This window comes from Myotis daubentonii, chromosome 9 (genome assembly GCF_963259705.1).
Source record: "Myotis daubentonii chromosome 9, mMyoDau2.1, whole genome shotgun sequence".
Taxonomy (NCBI): Eukaryota; Metazoa; Chordata; class Mammalia; order Chiroptera; family Vespertilionidae; genus Myotis; species Myotis daubentonii.
Window position 1 is genome coordinate 8511414 of NC_081848.1, and position 26840 is coordinate 8538253.

Consider the following 26840-nt stretch of genomic DNA (forward strand, 5'->3'; position numbering starts at 1 on the left):
ACATCCATGGTGTTTAGAACCTTCAGCTGGCCAGTCAGCATCTGTGTTGTTGGTGTCACTCCCAAAGTACCATTGAAAATGATTTTGAACCTCAGGAAGCTTACACTCCAGTGTAAAAGTTGAGCAGCTGTGAAAAGGGAGAAGTCGTACTTGGTGCAGTGAGGAGAAGATAAGCACAGAGGCAAGGAAGCTGCCCCCTTCTGTGGTGCTTGAGAGCAGGATCTCTGACATCAGGAAGAAAGATCTGTGCTTGTCCTGCTTCTCTATCTGCTACCCAGGGGCCCTCAGACCAGCATGGAACTGCTCTATTCCCTCGTACATACAATGGGGATAATGTTAGCACCCACCTCAAAAGTTTCTTGGAAGCTGTTAATCAAATAGTACAAATAAGATACGAAGCCCAACATAGAGTAAGCACCCAATAAGTGCTTGCCTTTCTTGTTGTTGTTATCACTGGAGCGATTCCACCAAGGGGCTGCCTGGGAGCTGCCCACACCTCCTCCAGAGGGGAATTGCAAGACGCCCAGGCTTCTCCCATCCTTGAGCAACACAAGGTGAGTCACAGCTGCAAGCGCTTCACTCCGGCTCCAGGACGGCATGTCCAACTGGTAATGAGCCTCCACTGCAGCTGGGTTGGGGTGGAGCTGGGAGTGGTTGGCTATGGGGAGGTGGGAAGAGAGGAGAGCCAATTTCTTTTTCTTGCGAATCTTTGTAAACTGAAGGCCTTTAGTGCAGTCTACAGAGCAGGTGTGTGAGTCCCCATTTGGAAGGTCCAGTGTCCTCTGCCCAGGCCCTTCCCCAGGCAGGAAATATGCTATCCTGCTCCTACAACCAGTCAGGGGAGGCGAGAGGTTGGCTTGGCCCCCAGAGATTCAGCTGAAGACAGAGGGTGGGGTATTCTTGCCGTGGACACCTACCAGATTCTCTGCGAATGAGGTCATTCTGGTTCTTCATGGTTGTCTGATATGGAGTTTATCAGAAAAGGGCGCCCTATCTTTACCCTTTGTTAACCATACCATAGCTGCCCTTTTCTGTGCTTTGTCAACACTAGATGGTATTTTTAGTTTTCTGTCCCTGGTATTATTCCAACCCTATGTCCTTGTTCCTTTCTTTAGAGCAGTCTTCCAGCCTACGGACCCAGAGGGAGGTGTGCAGGGGAGGCCATATTCGGACGCACGCAGCTATTGGGCCTTTAGCTACCTGTACAGTTCCTCCTGTTTGCTGCTGTCGCAGAAGGTTCCCTTCGCTCTGTGGGCTCCTGAGCTTTCCCTGGCTGGTCTCATGCCCCTGCCTCTTAACTCCTGTTGGCTAGCTTCTGTATTTCAGGTGGTAGGGGAAGGCTGCTGGAGGGTGGGCGGGAGAAGGTAGGGACCTCCAGGACTTGGCAGCTCTCATTCACACAGGTCCATTTTTACTTCTCCTCTAATATCCTTTGGCTATTCCTTGTTGGTCTCTACTATGGACTTCCTGGAGGCTTGTTTCTAGGGGAGGAATATGTGCAGGTCTCAGAAAATAGTGAGAAGCAGAGTGTGAGGGTTTGGGGCCATTGGCTGCTTCAGACCCAGCATCTGGATTTAGCTCAGGCCGGGTACTGCCAGCAGGTTTTCATATCAGGGCTCTGCTTAGAACCAACAGTGCCGGGGCTCCAAGCCCACACTCTTCTGCCCCCAGCATCATCCCCACCTCCATTTCCCTAGATTGCTCACACACACATCACCCTTAGGCTGGTGCCCTGACATGTCATTCTTATCTCCATCTCCACGCCTAGCCTGTTTCCCAGGTTATACTTGAAAGATTACAAGCCTTAGTGCTGGTTTCATGCAGCTGCTTTTCCATCTACTAGTGTAACCTGTTATCTGAGTGAGCTTTTTCATTTAAAATACTTGCCTTGTAGCCCACTGTGACAATCAATTCAGTAATTACTTTTTGAGTACCTAATATGTGTTAGGCACTGTGCTCAGCATGGAGGGAGGGCACATATGGACAGAGCACAAAGATTCCTGCTTTTGAATTTGGTTAAAGTTTTGGGAGGTCATTTCAAAATAATGGTAAATGCTAAGATAAAAGTGAACACTGGTGTCTTAGGAATACAAAGGAAGGGCAGGAATGCTTTTTGTAATAAATGGTGGATGAGCTGTTCTGAAGGCTGGGGGAGATGACCCATACCAATGGGAGGGAGGACGGGGGCAGGGGGGTCTTCCTAGACCAGAGCAGTGTGGAGGTATGAAACTGCATGATGTGAGCAGGGCATAGCTAAAATGTAATGTTCAAGACAAGGAAAGATGGGCTGATGCTGGAGAGTGACTAGGAAGGCCTTGTAGACTTTGCCTGCCAAGAATTTAAAACTGTCTTACACGCAACAGGGCTTTCAAGAAGAAGATTGACATGCCAAATCTGGGTTTAGATGAATCACTTTCGTGATTATGTGGGGAGTAGATATGAGAGAGAAAAATTAGGAGTCCAATTAGGAAGCTCTTGCAATAGTCCAGGTGGGTGATGATGAATTATCACAAAATAGTCAGCAGGTGTAGGGCTAGAAGGGAGTGAAAAGATTTTAAAAATGAGGGCAATATAAAGAGCCAATCCTAGAGGTAGATTGAAGGAGAGGGTGGAGTTAAGGATGACTTCAGGTGTCTGACTTGCCTGGGTGGGTGGATGATGGTGCCGGTGATTAACATGGGGATCACAGGAGGAGCAGGCTTGGGGCAAGGGTGGAGATGACGAGTTCAGTTTTAGACAGGTACAGTGTGAGGTGCCTGGGTAATGTGCTAAAGGAGATGTCTAGCATGCAGTTGTATACACAACTCTGATGTTCAGGAAGGAGTCCAGGCTAGAGGATAAGCTTGTTAGTTGTCAGAATATAGGAGAAAGTGAAGACTTCAATGGCAGGTACTTTTGTCCAGGAACCCCATGTGGAATGTGAAAAGCAGCAGTTTAAGGACTGATTGATAGGGAACAACTATGAAAAAGTGGTGTGTGGAAGAGGAGTCAAGGTGGAGACCACACTGATCTAAAGAGGGTGACATTACAGTCACGGCAGAGTAGACAGTTTCAAGAAAGAGAGAGTGAGGAATAGGATCAAATGCAACAGAAAAAAAGGATAGAAAATTATCCACTGAATTTGGCAATGGGAAGGTATTGATTCTTGATGGTGGGATGGGAATAGGGGAGTCAGAATGCAGTGGATTGGATTAGGAAGGAGAAGGTGAGGAAGTGGGGAGAGCAGGTATAGGCTTTAGTAGAGAAGAAAAAAGGAAGATAAGGTGGGACTGGGAGGACCAGGAAGGAAGGTTTTTGTGTGTTTTCAAATGTTGCAAAACTTGAGCTTGCATACAACTGTAGGCTTAATCGGTAAGGTTATAGGATAAAAAGTGAAAACTGGCGAAGACAAGTTGCAAAGATGGAGAACACAGATGGAGGGGCTTGCCGGGGTAGGGAGAAGGCCTTCATCCTGGGAGACTGGGGAGAAGGAAATAGGAGGAGCCAAAAATTGCCAGGTCGTGTAGGGGGCGGGACCAGAAAGTTAAGGTCGTTCTCATTTTATGGGTTCAAGTTTCTCATTGAAATAGGAAGAGGAGTTGTCTGCTGAGTTGGGAGGGCTTTGGGTTGGGGGAGAGGGGTGCAGAAGAAGGCTGTGGAGATTGGAAGGCTTTCTGAGGCGGTGGGAGCGGTGGCCTACAGGCTGCTTGATGTGCAGCACTCAGATGCAGAGGCGTCTGGAGACCGTGGTGCCAGCATAGAATTACATTCTTTTCTTCAGCAGCACTCAGGGCCTGGGCAGAGGTGGGAGAAAGTGGATCATGGAACTCATTAGGGTTGGATTTTCTCAGAAAATGAGATTGAAGGCAGATGCTTGTAAGAGGATGGTTCAGGCGGTCAACTGTGTGGTCTAGGCTGGGCAGGCTGAAAATGAAGGGCTCGGGGATGGGGTTCCATGATGCCAGGGAGCAGATGTGGCAGGAGTGAGCGCAGGAGAGGAATGCACAAGAGTGGATCGCTGCTTGGGGCTGGGCTGCTGGAGTTTGAGGTTTCTCATGAGGGGCAGTTCTGACAAGGTTCCTGGATGTGAGGGAATCGGAAGGGAGTGGAGAGGAAGACCACTGGATTGAGGAGGTTGTGAGCTGTGAGGCTCCAGTGTTGGACAAGTTATGGGCATCCTGGTCACACAGCAGGATGGAGACTGTAGGCGAGAGGAAGGCTATCAGTCTTCAGGGACGAGATTGGAAGTTGGTCTTTGTGAGGGACGTTAGTGGTTCATACAATCACTTGGCTGAGGCTCAGAACAGTGGCGGCTTTTACAGGAAGGAGAAGAGTATAGGTTTGGAAATGGCACTGGGAGTGAAGATAGCAACAACCTCTCTTTGACCTGTTGGCAAGGGGAGTGGGAGGTTGAGCAATGTCCATGGAAGGTTACCAGGAAGTGGTCAGGCTGCAATTTGTATAGTTCCTGCACTGTCTGAGGAGGGGAGGGGCTGAAATCTGAGCTTTCCCCACACTTGGGTCCTTAGGGACTGGATTGTTGGGGGCGAGGAGGGGGGGGGCACTTTTAGCTGATGTGATCTCCCATCCAGAAGAGCCACCTTTCTCTAATTTACAGAAGCACTGTAGAGGCCAGTGATGGCCTGGGAAGTGGTACCCTCTGCAGAGCTGAGTGCAGGAAAAGGGTCAAAGATATTAGGGAAGCCAGGCTGGTGTGGCTTAGTGGCTGAGCGTTGAACCATGAGGTCATGGTTTGATTCTGGGTCGGACATATGCCCGGGTTGCGGGCTTGATCTCCAATCATGCAGGAGGCATCCATCAATGATTCTCTCATCATTGATGTTTCTATCACTCTCTCCCTCTCCCTTCCTCTCTGAAAAGAGACTAGGTACTATGGGCACGTTAGTAAAAGTTTTTTAGAAGTTCTTTTATGGTGTCACCTATTTGGTTCTCTAACCACAGACAGGCAATCAAAACTGTGCACTCAGAAGAATACATTCAATTAGTTCTAATGCAACTTATTAACTAGATATGCCTCCATACCTCATAGATATAGATAGATATAGATATAGATATAGATATAGATATAGATATAGATATAGATATAGATATAGATATAGATATAGATATAGATATAGATATAGATATAGATATAGATAGATATAGATATAGATATAGATATAGATATAGATATAGATATAGATATAGATATAGATATAGATATTAGGGGAGTTTATGACACAGTGGGGGCCTCAAGTGACACAGCAGGAAGGTTGGTGAGAGAGAAACAGGGGGAGCAGTACTGAAGTGTATGGAGGAGGAATGACTGGAGGGGAAGTCATTGTCCACAGACACTGTGGATGGTGGGCTCCGAGGCTGATTCTAAAGGTATGACGGGGAGCCTCTAGCTCCCAGGGCCCGGTGGGAGCTGCATAGAGACCTCATTTGGGTGGACTACAGTGGTCCTTGGATATCTGCATCACTCTCACAGGATGCTTATTAAAAATGCCTGTTCCTGGACTCCACTCCAGATCTAAGAAAATGCACTTCTGGGTGACATTAGTCAGATCCATGGTGATTCTTATGTACCCTGAAGTCTGGGAATGTCTTACTGGGAGTCTTGGTGGTCTTGGGCGTGTAGTTGGTGATATCCAATGAGGTGACATAGATACAGAATCCAACATAGGGCCTGCCTGGTCGATTATTAGTTGCTATACACACTGCATTCCCTTGATCATACCAGTGACATATAGGAGGGTGTATAGGTGCAGGCACAGTCTGTTACCAGTGTAAACCAAAATTAATTTTAGACTGTATTAGAGAATAAAAAATATTTGAGCACAAAGGAGCTGCAGACCTGGAGTCAGAGTCAGGTAGCAATTTAAATTGCGTTCTACTGAGACAAAGGGGAGGTACCTTTTATAGCAAAAGTTCCCACCAGGTTCTCAATGAGGTCCGTTTTATGTAAATGAGGTGTCCAAATTGTGCAGTTCTGATGGCACAGGGCAGGTCTTAGTCCATTAGTAGAAAGACAAAACCAGTGCTGCCCTGCAGTGGTTGACTCAGACAGCGTAAACAGTGGGGCATAGTGTGGAAAGCAGGGAGCTCAGTCTGAGGTTCTTCCTGGTATACAGAGTATGTCAGGAGCCCCTGTCAGCAAATGGCCACTAGGCTCTTATTATTTATAAAACTTGGGCCCTCAGTTGACCATAGGGCATCATCTCAACAGATAAATTCCTTCTTGGGGTCCACATCAATGAATCTTTCTTCTCGGGATCCACATGCTATCCCATAAGGTGGGGCAAATATGACATCACTTTTCCCCTTACAATACCTCTCAGTCACGCTTCTGGGAATCCCCTTATTGCTCTTGTCTCTCCTCTCGCCTTTCACAAGCCTCGTAATCTTTCCATCTGCCAGTCTCTCAGGGCCCTGTTGCGTGTTTGAGGGCCAGGTTCATCCTTGCGGCATGTGTAGCACCTGGACAGATAGCACTGACTGCCTCTCCTCACTCCCTTCAGTATTCTGCTAACAATTTACCTCTTTTCTGTGTCTCATTGAAGGCTCTTAAGAAGTGGGTGGAGGGAAAAAGGGAAGAAAGGGGTGGATGAAGGGACAAGGCCCCCTGCCCACCTTGTCCCCTAAATCTTTCTCATACTTTAGGCTGGTTCATGTCCCACCTTTGGCAGGCAACCCCTCCAACCCACACCAATTGGAAACTCTTTTGAAATTTGAATTAATTCAACTCACATTCAAAATCAGAATTTGAATGAAGCAAATGTGTATTTAGCTGAGCTGGCCCTAGATGCTTTGGGCTATACAGATAAAATATATCAATGAATCGTAAAGGGAAAACTCAGAGCACATTCCTTCCTGGTATCAATCATGGTATCAATCTTCAGCAGACAATCATGAGGTGTGCAGGTCCCGGAGGGCAGGAAGTCCATGCGAACGTCAGTAAGGTATGAGAACGAGTAACAAGCGAATAACCCCAAACTCTTGACCCCCTTTAGGTGTTCAGCCATGTAAATGAAGAAACATGAAATCCTAGGGCTCGGGCAGTTGAAGGGAGTGTGGTGGGGGTTTAAGGAAACCAATGTTAATGTTGTTAATGCTAATTTAATGGAGACCCCTAAAACCTGCATTTGAGTGCCCACCTGTGGTTCTGATGCTCTCAGGCACGCAGTGGGCTAATGTGGGGGTGGGGTGGGAGTGGGTAGAGGACATGGCAACCTGCCACCATTTTACAACACCGAGTGACTGTGAAGAAATCATGAAGTCATTGGCCTTTACATGATGGGACAAGAGTCTGAGTAAGACACCATCCTGTTCTTTGGGGCTCTCAGGTGACTTGGAAGAGAGGCATGGTTAAGGTTGACTCACCAATCCACAATGGAGATAAGAAAGGCAGGTCCATGAAAGAACAGGGAAGGGAGAAATTAAGTTCAAAACACCTTCTGGGCATTGGTTTTCCCCTCCCCAACTAGATTGCAAGTTTTTGGAGGATAAATATTGTACCCTCTCCCTCCGCCCCCCGCCTTTTTGTCTGTCATGATACTTAAGATGCCTGCTGTTGAGCATAGAGTAGGTGCTCAATACTTGTTCACTCTTACTAATTTAAATTCCTGCAGGGCTTATAACATACTCTGTGTATATTAGGTACGTGGTTTTTGTTAAATGAATAAAATTAATTTTCTCTTTCTTTCATTCCAATACTTTATTTCTCTCATATCTACCAAGGATTTGTATAAGAAATTTTTATTAGAATGAATCATGTGGTGATCCATGACATTAGAAAGAAGTTCAACTTTATAGACAAGAAATTTCATTTACAAAATCAGCAAAGATGAATAAAAATAAGGTAATTCCCAATGTTAATGAGGTCACAAGTAAATGTAACGTTTATAAACTGTTAAAGGGTGAAGAATAGTTCAATTTTTGGGGAGGGCAACCTGATACTATTTGTTACTAGCCTTAAGAATACACATATCCTTTGACCTAGATATTTGACCTCTATGAATTTACCCTAAGGAAACAATTATGACTGAGTGGAAAGAATGACATGGGAGGAAGATAATCAGAGCATTGTCCATGACAGTGACAATGGAAAATATCTTCAATGCTAGCAGTAAGGGACTGTGTGTTGAGTATCTTGAAGCAACTTAGATAATGTGGTAGAAAAGTATTTGAAAAATGGGAACATGTTAAAGGTGAATTAAGTGAAAAAGGAATTGCACACAAAATAAAGCAGCTCAGAAAGCTAGTCTGGTAGGAATTCTGGAATTTTTTGCCCTTTTCTTTTCTTTTCTTTTCTGTAAAATGGGGACATTGCTATATGCCCTGCAGGGATTGGTCATATGTAGTCAGAGCACTTGGTTCTGAGCCTGCTGTGTAACAGATGCTCAGTTAGTAGTGGATATTATTATCCAATTTCTTTAAAAAGGAAAAGATGTATGTATATTTGCACAGTAAAAGAAAGACCAGTAGAAATTACAGCAAAATATTAGCAACTAGTTTCTAACTAGTGATATTGTAATGATTTTTCCCCCTTCTTTGGGATTTTCCCTTTTGACAAATTTTCTACAATGAACACTATAAAAATGATATTAATATTACTCAGAAATGAAGTACTTAGAAATGTTCCTGGGCTTGTATTAAAAATAAAAGAATTAAAGAAATGAATTACTAATTCATATGTGTCAGGATTATAAGAAACCTTAAGGATTATTTGTTTAACCTCCTTTTATAGTTCAGGAAACTGAGGCACTGAGAGAGAAAGTGACTTGCCTAAGCTTATACATAAATTACTCACATGTTACACATTTCCAGAGCCAGTGCCTTTTCAACCACACTAGTCTGCCTTTGAGGACATGGGGCTCAAAAAGAGGGGCTCCTTTAGGTCTGGATGTGCCTAAAACCACTGGAGTCACCAGTTATAGGGAGCGGCTCTAGGATCAAGCCTCGGGCTGACCTGTGGCAGGGCCACAAACAAGTCCCAGCCTGGAGGGCAGAGCTCTCCTAGCATAATTAAGCCTGACCTTGTAGCCCTCCTTAATTCCTTCCTAAGTAGCTAATGGGCTGTGGGAGGTGCAGCAAGTGTTGCCAAAACAAGAACATTTGTATACATGTTAATCTACCCTTGTTTTAATCTGACTATAAAATAAAGCATCGGCTTGCAGACTGGGTCTTTTGTGTCCTCATCCAGGCATGGGAGATCCACCGAGCCCCAGCTGTATTCTCTTGTCTGTCTTTTCTTCAATCCTTCACAGCCCCTCCTCAGGTTCACCCTTGGCCATGCTGGTGTGGCACAACCAGTAGAACCCCAACTCTCCTAAATTTCCCCCAAGCTCCCAGGGGAAGTCTTCTGTTTCCTTTCCTCTCCCCAGGCAGGATAGTGTCAGACAGAATCCACTACTGGAATTTACTCCTTTCTGCCATATAAGTTTGAATAAGTTCTTTCTCCAAATGTTATTTCTTAATTCATTAAATGGAGACAGAAATCCTTTGCATAATTTCCAGCCCAGCTCTGTCTCCTGGGTGCCAGAACCATCTATTCATCTACATGTGGATATCTCACAGGCACCTCCAATCCCACATGTCTAACATGGATTTATTGTCCCCCCCCCCACCAAGCCCATTTCTCTTCCTGTATTTTACCTTGGAAAGTGGCAGTAGTAGTGGTGAATGTGGGACCTTGGTTCTTGAGTTTGGTTAAGAAATAATTCAGTGCTCGCTTCAGCAGCACATATACTAAAATTGGAGTGATAGAAAAGACTAGCATGGTCCCTGTGCAAGGATGGCACACAAATTCATGAAGCATTCTGTGCCCAGCCAGCTCAGCCAAGGGTTCGAAAGCCTGAGTGAGGGCGGCAAAAGGATGAAGAAATGATAGACAAAGAGAATAAGCTGGGTCTAGGTGGATCTTCCTGTGCCTGGCTGAGGCCACAGAGAGAGATCCAGAGGCAAGCTGAGCCTTTATTTTATAGCCAGAGGTAAACAAGGTAGTGGTCACCATAGTTACAATGTTCTTGTGAGTTTCACTTCTTTTGGCAGCACTTGCTACATCTCCCTCAGCCCATTAGCTACCTAGGAAGGATCTAGGGAGCGTCTTAAGGTCAAGCCTAATTATGCTAAGAGGACTGTGCCCTCTAAGCTGGGACTTGTTTGTGGCTTTGCCAACAGGTCAGTCCGAGGCTTAACCCTATAGCCATGCCCTACAGCATTCCATATATATATATATATATATATATATATATATATATATATATATATATTTTAATAATTCAGAGTCAAGAGCTCTAATGCAAGAAGTTTACTTAGGAAGTCACAGAGTAGAAGAAATGAGCCAGCTAGACTGCATGGGCTCAGGAAACAAGTTACAGAGGCAAAAGAAGGGCCCTTGGAGCTTAGGAGAAGGAAAGCAAAAGTATGTTCCTGAGAAAGAAGGCACAGGCATGTGGGAGAGATAAAGGAGGAGAGGGGTGGTGGGGGGGATGGGTCCTATATCTAAAGGATTTTTATCTGTTTTCTAAAGGTGGGGATTTTAGGGGTGGACTCAGGGGAGAATCTCAATATAATATTTATCAGCTTTCCAGGGTGGTCACTACTGATTGGTCAGCATTAGGATAGGGAGTCACTAGTCATTGCATCTGGTCCTGATGTCAGCCAAGGCCTTGCTTCATCCAGATTTGCTGCCTTTCTGGACCTGGAGATGAAACACAACTGAGGCCTAGATATTATCTCTAGTTTCACCAACACTCGGTCTCTGTGGTCAACAGACCCAAGGTTTTGTTTCTAAGATTATTTGATGCTGGTCAGGACCTCATGGTCCTGAGGGCTTAATGCTCAAGGGAGTGGTCATGTAAGGGCTTCGTAGGGAGTCCTGTGAAGTTACTCTCCGACACCTTGTTTGTCCTCTAGGAGGGTCTAAATCACATGACTAATGACACACTAGGGGAGGAAAAGTCCTAGCCTATAATAGTTGTTTTCTCTAGTTTTTCCCATTGCTAGGCACCTGGCACATTATGTCCTGGTGACGTTCTGTACCTGGTCTATATATAGTTCCTGCTCTGCTCATTCCTGTCTAACTGCCTACTCCATCAACAGCACCAGAATTCAGGATGTCATTCCCCATTTAACCCCTTACTGATTAGTTGGTAGGCCTTGCTGAATAAGGGATAGATGGGAGGAAACATGAAAATAAACCAGATTGTCTTCAAGGAGCTTATCTTGGGAGAGGGTTTGAGGAACATCAATCAGGTGAGGAGGGAGGGTCACCATAAGCAAAGGACAGCTAGGAGGCCGTGGGAGTTGAAGTGAAGGGGAGATTAGTTTTAGCGGGAGCTTGGCAGAGAAGAGGTGGCATTTGATCTGGATCTGGAGGGCAGTGTAGGATTTGGACATGCTGGGAAAAGGAATTCCAGACATGAAGGCACAGTGGGGGAAAGGCCCAGGGATGTCCAAGGAGGAGTTGAGCCTGTGGGAGAGGGAAGGAGGGTGATAGTGGGAGACAGACGAGGAAAGAAAGGCTGCCGTGGGCCTGGGGAAGGCTTTGACCTCCTAACTGCAGAGCCCAGGGCCAGAGCGGCCACAGGTCTGAGAAGCAGGGCACAGAGAATTTCAAGGACATCGTTTCCACTCTTTGGGGCTGTTCGTATGGAAAATAATAAATAATAAATAAGTAATTACACAAAAATGAACTCTGTTTCATGTACTCACAGCTGTAAACCTACTTTTGCCCCACTCTATATGTTTAATTCATTCCATGAGCCTCAGTGAGCACTACTCTGTGACAGCCTCCCAGTCATGTGGTGAGCAAGACGGGCCCTGCCTCCACAGAGACTCTAGTGGTACAGACAGACAATTACACATTTTCTTAAAGGCAGCCTTCCTCGTTGTGTAAGCTTCAGGCCCCATGGAACTTGGATGTGCCTGGAGCTATGAGATCGAGCAGTGATTTCCAGCTGGTCTGCCGCAAGAATTTTTAAGACATGTAATACCTGACTTTTTAGTCAGGGGCACTGGCCCCTTTTCCCTTACATTGTCTAATAAAATAAATGACAACAGCCAACACAACAAGAGCTCTCTGGTGTGAAAGAATCAAAACTATACCTATGTGTTTTTTGGTTTTTTTTTATCAGATCAGCAAAAGATGCAATGTTTTTTTGGCATGTAGATAAGGGCCCAGTTATTTTTCCCTCATATAGGTAACCAACTACATCAACACCATTCACCGGAGAGGCCATTCTGTCTTCCCGGGTATGTAAGGCTGGCGATGTAGGGTGGGGGAGGGTATTTAGACAGAAGGATAGGGAAGCCCTCTCTGAGGAGGGGGCATTTGAGCAGAGAGCTGAATGACACGAGGGATGCTCATCTGGGGGATGCTTCCGCTAGGCGGAGGGAGAAAGAAGTGCAAATGCCCGAGGTGGAGTGGCTCAGTGTCGGAGGAGCAGCCGGAGGTCAGTGCAGGGGGCTGGGCGAGGAGGCTGGGATGCGAGGCAGCACTGGCCATTGGTGTGCATGCATCACAGCAACGCAGACTTCTAACTTTTTCAGGTCTAATTTTACAGGACAGATTATTAAGAAACTTGCCGGACATAGTAAGTAAGGCCTTTGAACTTTGTTCTAAATGTGATTGCAGCCATCAGAGGGCTTTGAGCAGGGGATGACACAAGCAGATTCATGTTCTACCGTGACCCCGCTGGCTGCTGCATGGAGACTGAACTGTAAGGGGCTAGAGGTCAGCTAGAAGGAGAGAGGTTATGGCGTTTGGATCATGGTGACAGGCACAGGGAGGGAAGTTGTCAGATTCAGAGTACATTTCAAAGGTTGAGTCACAAGAATTTGCTGATGGATTGGATGTGAAAGAAAGAGAGAAATAAACTAAGTTTTCCTCACCATTCCCTTCATTCTCTATTTCTGAAACTCCAACTGGGTGTTTATCAGATCCTCTTAATCCGTCTGCCATTTCTTTTTTTTTTAAATCCTCACCTGAGGATATGTTTCCATTAATTTTTTAGAGAGAGAGGAAGGGGGGGGGTGAGAAAGAGAGAGAGAGGAACATTGATGTGAGAAAGAAACCTTGATTAGTTGCCTCTGGTATACACCCTGAGGCCCTGACCAGAGATCAAAATCTCAACCTAGGTATGCGGCCTGACTGGGAATCAAACCCCACCTTGGCCAGGGCTCCATGTGCCATCTTAAGTAATCTTTCATGCCTTTGATCTCTTCGTGCCCTGGCTGCATTCTTTCTAATTCCCTCTCTGCCTGTGACTAGGGTAGAGACTTTTGTGAGTATTGAGTTTTTAAATTTAATGACTATATTTCCAAGATTAAAAAATTTTCTCATGTCTACCTGTTGTTTTGTTTCTTTTGAAAATGTTATTAAGAGGTCAGTGTTGACCTCTCTAGGACTGATCCTCTATGGGTGGTCCTCCCAGAAAAGGAGTGGGCTTCCTGCAGGGACCCACAGGAGCTGTGCCCATCAGGCCTGGAGAGGGCCGGTGCTGCCCCAGCCACGGGTCCCTGCCGCTAGGTTGCTAGGTCATATACTTGCAACCACCCAGCTTGGACCCCAGCCTTGTTCACACCCAGGAGTACTGGTGTACCTCCCACCAAGGACATGGATGCCAGGTTCTGCCACATCCTTCTGCCGTGGCACACATCGCAGCCTCTGGTTGTCCCAGGAAGAAGCTGGTGTATACCTAGTCAATAGCTTCAAGGCCCCTCGGTCTGAGAGTCACTGTCCCTCTGATGTCTGATGTCTGGCTGCTGTACCTCTGGGTGCTGCCCTAGGAGAAAAGGGTCATGGGGGCCTTCACATGCCCTCTTGTTCCTCTCTGTGAGCTCCCAGTGGGTGCTGATCTTTGGGCCTCTGCATGTGCTGCTTGGCCGTTGCCCTAGTTTGCACGGCAGACGTTATGCCTTCATTTCTCTCTGGAACATCCTCACTGTACTTCTGTATATCTATTATGCTGCTTCCTAGAATTAATGTCATCTGGATTGCTTCATGTTCAGATTGCGAATGTTTTTGTCTGTTATGCTTTGCCCTTGATTTCTTCATGTGTTTTGTAATTTTAAATATGCAGGTTCATTTTGAATGGGATGATTTTGGATTTTTTTTTCTTCTTCCCGTACGTCCAACTCCACCTGCCTAGGGTTGCTCCTCTTGGCCCCCTGAACCCTTTGCTTGGTAACAGTCCTTATGCTGTTGGCTGGTGATTGGAGATAATGTATCTCTTGGTTTCCCATTTTTATATTTTTCCTGCCGTTGCAATGTGTTTGGAGCAGCGGGGTTCAACAAAACCAGACCCATTGTGCTATCCTGACCTAACAGATAGTCTTTTAATCCAGGGTGGGCACTGAACTCTCAAGCTGTGACTCTGAAAACCTCATTGATAAGGCTTCTTCCAGAGCAACCACGCCCTCTGGTGGCAGGTAGGGATAAGGCTGGCAAAGAGCCACCCAGAGGGCCAGGGGCATGACCACTTGTCTCCTTCTGTGGACTCAGAGCTGGAAGCAATCTGAGACCACGAGACCAACCTCCCACACAGTACGGCGTCTCATCTCCAACACACCCAGAAGATGGTCAAGGTCAGTTCCCTGTCCAGCAACCCACTCCATGGCTGGACAGCTGTTTTTAAGGGCCTTTCTTGTATTGAGCAATTAAGTTTCTCCCTGTAGCTCTCACCCATGGGCCCCCTCCCTGTTTCTCTCAGCTGTTTGAGGGCAGCATTAGACTTCTCTTCTCCTGGCTCCCTCCTTCCGCCTCCCCATCCAGTCGGCTGCTTTGTTCTGCATGAACTCTGGGATATCACGAGAACTTTGTAAACACGGCTTTATTTTGACCAGGGTGGAGAAAGACTCCATTTGGTTCCTGAGAGGGTGCTGCCTCCTCAGGTCTCTAAGCGGAAGAAGAGGAACAGGTCCCTTCACATCTTCTGGTCTCAGCTTAAGAATTCTCCCTGGTAGGTTACCGGGTGCGGCATGTTTCACACGGAAGCATCTCCCTCTAGTGGCAACAAGGGTGTATTTCAAGATGTTTTTCTCCCTTCCCGAGCTCTTTGCTCCAGAATTTCATTACAGCTCAAGAAGGTCACCCCAATAAATTAAGAAAGAAAAAAGAAGATCCACTGAGAAGTAGGTGGGAGAGCTGTAAATTGCAAAGCTCCCCATCTGTCTTTCTGATTAAAATGAATTGATTTTGCAGTGGTGACTGGTGAGAGAGAGAGAGCGCGAGAGTGCAAGTGAGCGAGCTTGGCTTCAATTTCCATGTTTCTCATAAGTTTTCCAAGCTAAAATGTGCAAATGGTTATACACATGTCAATTCGTCTTGTTCCCAGAAACGCCAGGATAGTTGTTCTTTTAGGTGGTTCCCTTATTAATTGGCTCCTTTTATTATTTTCTCTGTCTGTCTCTACTTGCTAACCGATTGAGTGGCGTTCTTTTAGTTGCAGTAAACAGACTTTTCCAGACCAGTGGAGGGAAGTTAGGAGGAAGTGGCACAGCCGGGAGAAAGAACGCCCACAGAGGTCACACTGGAGCAGGAGCCCAGATCTTGTCTGGTTGTCCCCAACAAGGTACCCGCCTTCTCTCTGCAGGTCCCCATTCTCTGCTTGCTGCTGACCAGCTCCCTTGCCTGGAATTCTCGCTTGCCTTTTCTCTCCATCACAGCTTCTGCTGATTCATAATTTAGATTTATCCTTAGCTCATTGTCGTCCCTCTGGCGCCTCTCGACTCTCTTCACCTCAAGACATATCAGCGTTGGCGCCTGCCACCAACTGCCTTATTTGTTGTGAGTGGCATTTCCCAGTTCTGTTTCCTGAGACAGAAATCAAACACCACCCCCACCTCCTTTTTAAAAAAATGTTAGGCCACATCAACAGTCTCTGGCCAGCCAGTGAATTGGCCCTTTGGGGTCTGCTTTCTGTTGCAATCATCTGGGCAGGGGAGAGAGGGCTGGTCCAGGGCAGGCAGCTCCCTTCGGAAGGGCAGGGGAGTGTGGCTCACCATAGGGCTGTCCCACTGGAAGCTCCTGGGTAGCAGCTGTGAGTGGAGCCTTGCGGGGAGCTGGGTGCTTTGGTCTGCAGTGCAGGGGGCTGGCAGCTCCCACGGAATGGAAGCTTCAGGACATCTCTTGGTGGGATCCATCCTATCTGTCCTGCTCGTTCCTATTCCCATTGTGTGGCCAGTGTTGAGGGCGGGGGTGGGGGACACAGAGAAGGGTGTGTGTGTCCCTGGGGTGGCACCACTAGGAATCACCTTGTGGGCTGGTTGACTGGTTGCTGATGGGGGACTATGTCACCTTAGGCCAGGGGAGATCGGGGGTGGGGGTGGCATCCCGCTGCTGGTTGATAGAACAAATGTGATCGAATTTAGAAAAAGGTACCATTTTCTCAAGACACTTCATTGGCATTTTCCAGAAAACTGACATAGCAACTGGACGAACCTGTGATGCCTCGGAGGGAGAGGAGCCCTCGGGAGCGGTGCAGCCCAGAGCTTGCTGCCTCAGCTGCCTCTCAGCCTGCCAGCTCGAGAGGTGTCCTTGCAAGACCACATGTGGCCGTGGAATAGTGGCTCTCCCACTCAGGGGACATAAATGCGTGGGTTTGGGAATATGGAAAACTTTCGGGGGGAGAGCGGAAGAAGATGAGCATTTGTTGAGAACTTCCCACATGCTAGGTGCTACGTATACTGTTTGACATACAGTATTCGCAATTTTGCATCAAATCTGTGTTGTGACTATCGTTACTCCCATGCTACACCGAAGGACACGGGCTCAGAGGCGCAGCCAGGGCTGCTGCAGGTGCGACGTGTGCATTGCTCCAAGAGGTGCTCTTTGCTTTGTGGTTACAGTGGCCAGAGGTGGGGCCAGTAAGTCCCTTGCCCAGGCCACACAGCAAGAGAAGGCAGAGCTGGGACTGGAGGCCATGCTCTTTCTGCTGCGCCAATCTTTGGAGACCCCACAGCAACTGAACTAGTTCCCCCCTCTCCTTAGAGAAAGTCCCGTTCGTGTATTCTGAAATCAAATGCAGGAAACATGGAGTTTTATCCAAAATGACAGCGACCTCTCAGAAGGAAAAGTGAGAATCTGCTACGTGTGACACCCGCTGCTGTCCCAGGTGTCGGGCTATAATCAATGAGACACAGAGTCCGCTGAAGTCTGGGCTGGACAGTGACCCGAACCAGGTGGCGTTGGTTGGGATGACGTCAATCTGAAGACTGAGTTCAACGCTCAGTTAGAGATGTCCTGCCCACAGAAGTTTGGTTTCAGGTTTGGCATGGGACCTACCGAGCATCTCAGTTTTTAAAAGCTCCCTGGTGATGCTAATGACAGCCAGGGCCGAGAAGCCCTCAGCAATCAGCCCTTCCTCCTGGGGAGGGAGGGGAAGCCGGAGGAGGCAGGTGGCTCGCTCAGCACCCAGCTGGTTAGAGTGGCCACTGAGAGTGTGATTCCCATTGGATCCTCTGTTGTGCCTCAGAGCGGCAGGAAAAGGTGAAGCAGGGGAAGGAGAAAGAGGTGGCTAACTGTTGGAAGAGAGAGAGATGCCATGCGTGTCTCTTAGGGTAGGTGGTGGGGGCAGTGGGGAGGCAGCTAATTGTTCCCTGGGCCCGCTCAGCACGCGCTTACCCACCACGCCACAGTGAGCTGATCCCTGGAGGATATCACTGTTGTGAGCAGAAACCAGATATGACTCAGGCCAGGAAATTGCCTGCTCCTGTTACTAGTGAGGGTGAAAGGCAAAGCTGTTGTAAGACAAACACCTAAGAATACAGCGGCTTAAAGAACCTCATGGCGGGCGGGGCCCGGAAGGAGGTTTGTTTCTCTCATTCAGCAGTGTGGTGGGTAGCTGAGCTCATTTGTCCACAAGGGCAAGCGGGTCCCAGCACCGCCCCGGCATCAAACCGCCGACTAAGCTGGGGCCCGGAAAGAACATGCGGGCACTTAGGTGACAGAGGCCACTTCTGCTCATTTCCCAGCGATGAAAATGGAGTCCCCTGGAAGCAAGGGGCACTGAGGAATGAGGCCCTTCCTGGCAGCCAGTGCCCAGCCACAGCTGTTCCTCTCGAAGGAGAAGACAGATTTTGGAAGCCCTCACAGGAACTTGCTCCTGGTGCCTCTTCACCCATTCTTCCAGTCAAGAAGCATTTTGTGCACCGCCTGGAGTTGGCCAGGCCTGGGAGCGGGCACAGAGCAGGGTGCTTTCAGACAGGGAACACTCCCCAGAGGCTGTTTGGACTGAGTTGTGAAGATGAACAGGCATGCGAAGAAGGGTACGCCAGGCAGGAGACAGCTAGCTGTGCGAAGGTTGGGAGGTGGATGGGATGAGGGAAGGATTGAATGTGACAAAGTGCCTGGTGGTGGCCAGAGAGAACGGCGGGGCCAGACCGTGCGGACTCTCTCATGAAGCTAGAACATCCGCACGTGAAAGGAAACTTTGGGGGGATCGACCCCGAAATTTTAACCTTCATTGAAAAGAAAGTTACATCTCCTAGGATAATGCAAACGGAGAAAATAAACAAATGGGACTACATCAAAATAAAAAGCTTCTGCACAGCAACAAAACAAAACAAAAACAAACAACAACAAAAAACCCATCAACAAAACAACTAGAGACCGCACTACATGGGAGAACATATTTGCCAACGATACATCCGATAAGGGGTTAATCTCCAAAATATATAAGGAACTCATACAACTTATCAAAAGGGAGACAAACAATTCAATCAAAAAATGGACAAAGGGCCTAAATAGACACTTCTCCAAAGAAGACATACAGAAGGCCAAGAGACATATGAAAAAATGCTGTCACTGATCATCTGAGAGATGCAAATCAAAACGACAATGAGGTACCATCTCACACCTGTCAGAATGGCTATAATCAACAAATCAACCAACGACAAGTGCTGGCGAGGTTGTGGAGAAAAGGGAACCCACGTGCACTGCTGGTGGGAATGCAGACTGGTGCAGCCACTGTGGAAGACAGTATGGAGTCTCCTCAAGAAATTAAACATGAAACTTTGCCATGGAGAGCGCCTCCTTTGTTCCTACGTGCTGCTGTTTCCTCATGTCAGTAATTTTTGAGGAAGGCGAGTTGCTGTCGGGAGGCTGGGGTGGCTGCTGCATGCGGAGGTGCTGTCATAGCCAGGAGGGAGCAATCCCGGACGGATGCAGAGCTCAGGGATTCCCGGGCCCCAGGGCAGAGATAGTGAAGCTGAGTCTGAACAGTTTCTTCTAAACAGTCTCGCAGGCTCAGAGCCATAAGAAGCGACAGTAGCCTGTGGGCAAGTCTTTCCCAGGGCCATTCTCTTGCGGGTTGTGATTTTAGCAGGCCACCCGACCAGGGCAGGGCCCTCAGGTTGCACATTGGGCTAGATGACCTCCAAGGTCTTTTTCAAGATCCTCTGGATGCTGACAGCACAGAGACTAGAATTACGGTGACGGTGTCTTCCCAACCAAATGTTAGGACACGTGGCCTGGCAATTCAGGAACTCATTCATCACAAAGATTTAGTAAACTCCTACTATGTGTCAGGCGTGGTGCTGAAGGGACAACAGTGGAATAAGTCATGGCTCCCACCTCAAAGCAGCTCCCAGTCTGGTTGGGGAGACACCCACACATATAATTATCATGCAGTGTGTGGTGAGAAGCGGAATCCTGTTGTATGTGCACAGAGGAGACGTACCCAGCCCTGACTCTGGGGCTAGGGAGGAGGATCCAAGGGAATTGAGGCTTAGAGAATGAGCAGGGGTCCGCTGGGCCAGGCAAAGGGCGTGCAAAGATGGGGCGAGGACAGGCGGATGGTTTTCCTGCCTGACCCACCAGGTTAAGGTAAGGCCTAAAGGCAAGCCATGTGAAGAGGGGACAATGACAAAGCACAGGTCCCTTGACTTCACGGCCCAAATTCAAATGAAGGAGAGGGCCCTCTCCTTCATATGAGGGTTTCAAACTCAGTGTCCAGCCACCCAAAGTCTGACCTGTGTGACCCTTTCAGAGTTCCTCCTGGGGGTCATGGCAACCTAAAACTTCCTGGGGCTGCAGGTGAGAACCCCTGCTTCATTGGAGGACTGTGAAACGTGGGCCCCTTAATACCCAGTGCAGTGCTGAGAGCAGGAGGTGGTGGGGCAGCCTGTGTGTGTGCAATCCTACCCTTCAGGGTGATCATCAGGGACTTGGCAGTGAGAGGTGTCATTAAGTTTACAGTGGGCACAGGCCAGGCCAGGCCAGAAGACATGTCTCAGGAGGCCCCGCTGTGCCTGGCTGGAGGCGTCCGGGAGGCAGGGCCTCCCCAGGGAGGACACCGCTGCTGGTTCTGCTGGAGGTGGGCCACGGGGCCTCCAGAAAGTGAATTCCAACCTGGCCATTTCCTCTTCTAAGACTGGGAATCAGCCCGCAGGCTCTGTTTCCTGGCTGCTGCTGGCCTCAGCCTCCTGAGCAGATAATGAAAGTCTGTGGAAGGCACAGTGGTTTTCCAAAAAGCAGCCTTGGGATCAGCCGGACGGGAATTTGAACCTTAGCCCTGCCATCTCCAGGTGTGCAGCCTTGAATGCTTAGCTTCTCTGACTCTTGATTTCCTCACCCATGAAATGAGGTTAATCATCTATTTTTAAACATCTGTTGAGAGAAGCAAAGGGACTAACATGTAAAGCTCATTCTTCATACCTTTAGTTCTCTGGTAGCGGCTGCATTCATCCATCCATCAACAGTTATTGATTGCTACTTACTGCTAAGCATTGTTCTCAACCTCTGTGCTGAGGGGTCCCGGGCCTGCAGTGAATTCACAGGGCGCCACGGGACATATTAAATGTTTAAGCCACTCTTGACATCTGTCCGACTCTAAGCGGACTATAACTCGCTGGGGATAGTCCGCATTTTCACCATTAGATTGCCGACCGTGCTTTCTGATGACATCATATCTGTGGGAAGCTGGCTTTGTTCGGTCGCTGTAATAAACATCAGGTACTTGGGAAAATCAATATACAATAGGAAATGAGTGTGGTGGTGTCTACTCTGAGTCCCAGGTTTGAAATGCTGTGCAGTATCCAACCAGCACACACTTCCCATTAGTAAGTAGTTGTGGTTATTTAAGAATAAATTAGAAATATTCCCCCCCCCATTTATATGTATTATTTTTTTGTAATAGTCACTCAGTTATTAGGACCTAAATGCTTGTCACATTACTTGGGCTTTAATGAACAGAACCCGTAGGTATTTCTTTTGGCCCAGGAGGCTGTGACAAGAATTCCCGAGCCCTTAAGGCACTCTGAGAGGAGCAGGCTGGGAACCCTCCGTGGGCTGGGGATGAGCTCCGGGTGAAATCATTCCCGGTGAAATCTTTCATTTCCAAGCGCTGGGCCCACTCTGGGTGTTTGTCTTTTCACAGACTCAGGAGCGTCTGTGTGCGCGCGGGTAACACTGCGGATCCTGCCGATTTTCTAACTGGTGGTCCCGCCTGCCTGACCTGAGCGTCACCTGGGGAACTTTGCAAATCAGCTTCCTGTCTCGCCCTGGAGATTCTAATCCAGTGGGTCTGACAAAGGAATCCGAGTTTAAAAACCACTGCTCTAACTCTCATTCCTTTAGGCGGCCAGGATGGCCCAGATGTGGGGGGCCCGGTTGTTAACCCGGGGATAGCAGGGGAGGGGGGGCGGGACAGGCTGTGGTCGGGGACCTGTGCGATTCGGGATCTCCAAGTGGGTAAGGGGCGCGGGCACCTGCCGCCACACTCGTGCCCACGTCCATTCGGGGTGCGCAGCGGGAGTGGCCCGGAAGGAAGCCCCGGCGCGGGGAGGGTCACCCGCACCCCTGCCCGGGCCCTGTGATCGCGTACCTCCGGCCGAGCGCCCACAGACCCCCAGCCGCCTGGGGAGGGCTTGGGGCGGGGCGCGAGGTGGGCGTGGGAGACGACTGAGTGAAGCCGAAGCGGCGGCCGAGAGGTGGCAGCAGCGGCCCGCCGGCAGCCCCGAGCCCGGGCGGGCGGGGGTCCAGGGCGGCTCAGACCGGCTCAGAGGCTGGTGGGGGGCGGGGACCCCGAGGGGAGGAGCCGCGGAGCGCAACAGACACCCAGGGATGGGCTGGTCTGGGGGTTGGGCCGTCTCCTTGGCGAGCTACGCCCGGTTTGTTCTCTGCACACGATTTTGGGGGAGCAAGACGCTGAGCTCGGTAACACCCAGCTGAGCCGAGGCCTTCGGTACCCACCGGAACCATGGTCTCAATGTGGTGCGATGTGGAGAGTTAGTTTTTTTGTTTTTGTTTTTTTTTGGCTGGTGGGTGAGGGTGCGGGGATTAAAAATAACTCCCTTGGTGGTGTCTAAAATTCTATTGAAGATGCGTTCTTTTGTCTTTTTTTGGGGGTGGGTGGTGTTATATTTTTTTTAAATTTAATTTAATTTTTTCCATCACCATGTATCCCCTCTATGCCTCTTCCACCCCCACCTGCATTCATTTGCCTTAAGTACTGTCCCCTCTTCGAGGCCCTGGGAAGGAGCAATGCATTAGGACTTAAACTCTGTAGAGTAAATCAATGACTTAATCTAATCTTCCTTTCTGGCAAGAGAAAGGGTAGGTAGCTCAAGAAACACAGAGCACGGAAAGCACATTAATTGGTGCTTGCTGATGGAGCCTGGGGGACCAGGGCCCTCCTGGGGAATGTCTCAGACGGCCGCCAGCCAGCTGTGACTGTTCTAGGGAGGACTATGGAGGGGCTGTTCAGTGCATTGCAGCACTGTTATTATTATACTAGAGGCTGGATGCATGAAATTCATGCAAGGGGCTTGGCCCTCGCAGCCCCTCGCAGCCCCTCGCAGCCCCTCGCAGCCCCGGATTCATCTGGAAAGCCATCTGGATGGTCATTCTGCTGTTCGGTCTAATTAGCATATTAGCTCTTTATTATATAGGACTAGAGGCCTAGTGCATGGGTGGGGTCCCTCAGCCTGGCCTGGATGTGCCTATGGGGAGGAAGGGGGGGAGGGGAGGGGACAGGAAGGGGAGACAGTCAGCAGGGGTGGGTGGGGGAGGAGGGACCTGGAGGGACTGTGGGAGGCTGGCTGTGGGAGTGCACTGACCACCAGGGGGCAGCTCCTGCATTAAGCCTCTGCTCCCTGGTGGTCAGTGCATTGTCATAGCGACTGGTCCACGGGTCCTAATGGTTGCTTAGGCTTTTATATATGTAGATAAGAGTATTAATACTTAAATAAGTTATAAAATTTACCCCCTTGCCTTCTACGTTCTCTCTTTGAATTAGGGACATGGTATGGTGTGATAAACTTTTGAGTCAGGCATTCCTGGCGTGGAGATCCTCCCTGCCACCCGGGTGGTTACTGGCTGTGTAATTGTGGAAAACACTACTTCGGAGCCTGTTTTCTCATCTGTAAAAATGGGAAAACGGTAGCTACTTGTGTGAATGTTAAATTAAACAGTGGATGGGAAACACCTGGTATATGCACTGACTTCGAGTCCAAGTGCCGTGTGTGTAATGACAGTTACTGCGGAGAGCGTCCCTGTGATATGAATTTTTGTGTCTTTCTTTCTTGGTGACACCAGGGATGCTGTTGAACAAGGCCAGTCTGTAAACAAGAACTCTGCATCCTTTCCTTCCAGACTGTAGGGATCTTTCACACCAAGGAATAGAAAATACTCATATGCAGTAAGGTCCAAACGTAATCTGAAGACTTCTCCCAGGAATTTAACATTTGTTTATTCTTGTAACAAATTAAAAGCTATCCTGTGTGTTGGCTATAGGTCTTCACACTAAATACCTTGAGACAGCTGGAGGAGGTCAGTGGGGGAAAAAGGAGACATATATAATACTTTCAACAATAAAGAGTTATTAAAAAAATAAATACCTCAAGACAGGGGTGAAATTCTATTTATCTTTTTAAAGTCAGCCCCCCTACTCTCATGTGTTTCTTTACTTTAAAAAATATTTTTTATTGATTTTTAGAGAGAGAGAAAGGGAGAGGGACACACAGAGAGAAGCACTGATGTGAGAGCAGAACACTGATCTGCTGCCTCCTGCACACCATCCACCTGAGGGGATTGAACCCACAACCCTGGCCTGTTTCCGGACTGGGAATGGGACCGGTATCTTTTTGGTGTATGGGATGATGCTCTACCAACTGAGCCGCACTGGCCAGGGCTGTAATGGGTTTCTAAAAAAAATGTTTGTGAACACCTGTCCATATTTCTCTAATTGGTAAAGTCAAGAATAAAATGGTGTTTTTAGGTTCAAAACTGTGTAGAATGAAGACTTTTGTATACTTTTATTTCCCTCTGTTTTTCCTTCTTATCTGAAAGTTGTCTAGTATATGGGTTTGGGATCTGGGTTATTATTAAGTTATTTTTTTGATGTTGTATGTCTCCTGGTTCTTTTTTTTTTTTTTAAACACATTTTGTCTTTTTAACTATTAAACAATTTAAACAAGTATTTTATACCTTTCTCTGTGTCTAATTGGTTTCAGGGCTCACTGCTAGTCCTTTGATATTTTGAGTTTCCCCATTTTGAGATCTAATTTTAAATCATCACCTGGGCAGTTGAATATATTTTTAAATGAAGAATACAAGAGTGGCAGACATTTTGAGCTCTTTTTTAAAAAAAGAAAAAGAAAAATATTTTTATTGTTTTCAGAGAGGAAGGGAGAAGGAGAGAGAGAGAGAGAGAGATAGAAACATTAATGATGAGAGAGAATCATTGACTGGCTGCCTCCTGCAGGCCCCACACAGGTCCCACACTGGGGATCGAGCCTGCATCCCGGCAATGTGCTCTGGCCAGGAACCGTGGCCTCCTGGTTCATAGGTCGATGCTCAACCGCTGAGCCACACCAGCCAGCTTGAGCTCCTTCTGCTGTCTCCTCTCAAAAACTAAAACTTACCTGTTAGTAAAATACTTGAGTCTAAATCTTTTCCATGTGAAAAGTCTGCATATATTGCTCTATGGTTGTAGAGGAAAAGACCAAGGTCAGCCTGTTTTTTATCCATTTATAGATAATCCATCTCCTTTATTTTTTTTGGTCTGGATGTATACATAAAACACATTATTTATTTATTTATAACCTAAAAACCTGTGAAGATATTTCTGGGTAGGTGTCCTTCTTAGTTATGTTTACCTGGAACTCATTAGTGAACCCATTTCATTCACTTCAAATTCCCTTCTGCCCATCCCTTTTTGGAAAGTTTTCTTTAATTAAACTTCAGTGATTGCTTCTCTTTTGATCATTCTGGATTCTTCTTCAGAAACATAATTCTTACACTGGATCTCTAGTCCTTGTCTTTCATAGCTGTCATCTTTTTAAATTACTGTATTTTAGTGAATCTAAGACAGTATTGATTATATGTAAGAAGCACTATTGTTTTATGTGTAACCAAGTAAGAAAAATGCTGCTAATTAAACTATGCTATAGTGCCAAGATTAGAGTCCTGTGAAATTGGTAAGTTGATCACACCAGCTTCTTTCTTATTTTAAATGTATCTATTTTGAGAGATTTGGCAGTTTCTCCTGCTATCAACTGCATTGTTTGGCATGTGACAAGCCATCCTTTTTGCACACATATCAGTTACAAAACATAACACAACTTCTACTTAAGGATAACTTCTTTTTCCTTTCTTGGGGTCTGTAAAGCACTTGTTTTTTCCTAAAAAATAAAATAAAAATTCAGTCATTCTCCAATAACAGATATTTGTGTCAATAATAAAAAATTGCATCCCGCTGCTCAAATTCCATGCCTTTCTGCATACACAGTGCTTCTTGCTTCAATGCCAAATCACAATGTAATCTTTTAAAAGATGTTTGCAATGGCAAGTAAGCTCACATGTAATCGCTTACAACATGAACAGCTGAGCCCAGGCTCCCCATGCTCAGGCTTGACAACCCACCAGGACAGCTCTCTGGTCCACAGTGATTGTTAGATGCTATTGATTGTAAGGCTTATCTTGATTTCCAAAGTGTTAACATGTGGAAAAATGGGTGTCTTCCAAAGATAAAATATGGTAGTTTCAATTCTTGTTCTCTTTCTTGGCATCTCGAAAGTGTTTCTCAAGGTTTCCATCCATAATTACATGTTTGATTTTTCTGCCATGTCAATTCCACTCATTTATTGCTTCCTATATATGGCTCTTAATTATTGTTTAATAATTTTATCTTCTTGGAAATTTTAAAAAATCAAAACCAGCTTCCTTTCCATGTTTCCTGGGAGACCAATGTTGTTCTTATAGTCCCGAAGCCCCTTGATATTTACCCGGTAATTGAGTTCTAGTCAGTGGAATGGGAATCTGAGTGATGTCTGTGACTTACAAGACTTCCCCAGAGCAGCATTCAGTGAGCTCTCCTCCATTCTCTTTTGCCCCCATTCTAGCTGAGGGCCAGGAGATGACAACAACAACCTTGGAGGCCACATGATGAAGACGGCAGAACTTTGCTTACCCTGGATGCCCAATGGTGAAGAGCTGTTCTTGGGTTATTTTGTCAGTGACAGGTCAACTTGTATTCTATTTCTTCCAATATACAAGTGTTGGGTGTATTTGTACAGCAGCTGAAATTACTGTAATAATACAGATTCGGAAACCATCATGTATCTTTTCTAAAATATTCTCACAAAATTCTTGCAAAATGCCTATGAGAACCGCCCTGGATTTTACTTTCTTAGTTGTTTATTGATGCTACAAAAAAAGAGACTAACTTGGATAATGAAACTTAACTTGATCAATGAAATTATCTCAAATGAGATAATAAAGTTATTATTAGATTTTAACATTCCCATCATTTCTGCTAAGAAAATAAAGTTTCAGAATACCATCTTTCCCCATTGGGTGTGTAGTGTTCTTTTGCTCAGACATTTGATAAAGGAAGAACTCTCACAAGCAAGGG

At 47.1% G+C, this 26840-nt stretch overlaps 1 long non-coding RNA gene and 1 other non-coding gene across 3 annotated transcripts; both read left to right on the forward strand.

Moving 5' to 3' along the window:
• On the forward strand, positions 1-26839 carry LOC132240561 (uncharacterized). Of its 2 annotated transcripts, none has more exons than XR_009454356.1 (3): positions 1-554; positions 7720-7840; positions 26329-26839. It is a non-coding gene; the product is annotated as an uncharacterized LOC132240561 (long non-coding RNA). The 2 variants fall into 2 exon arrangements; XR_009454355.1 differs by lacking the exon at positions 1-554 and adding an exon at positions 5089-7292.
• On the forward strand, positions 9706-9810 carry LOC132242381 (U6 spliceosomal RNA). Its single transcript, XR_009454584.1, has one exon. It is a non-coding gene; the product is annotated as a U6 spliceosomal RNA (small nuclear RNA).
• Position 26840: the final 1 nt, after the last annotated feature.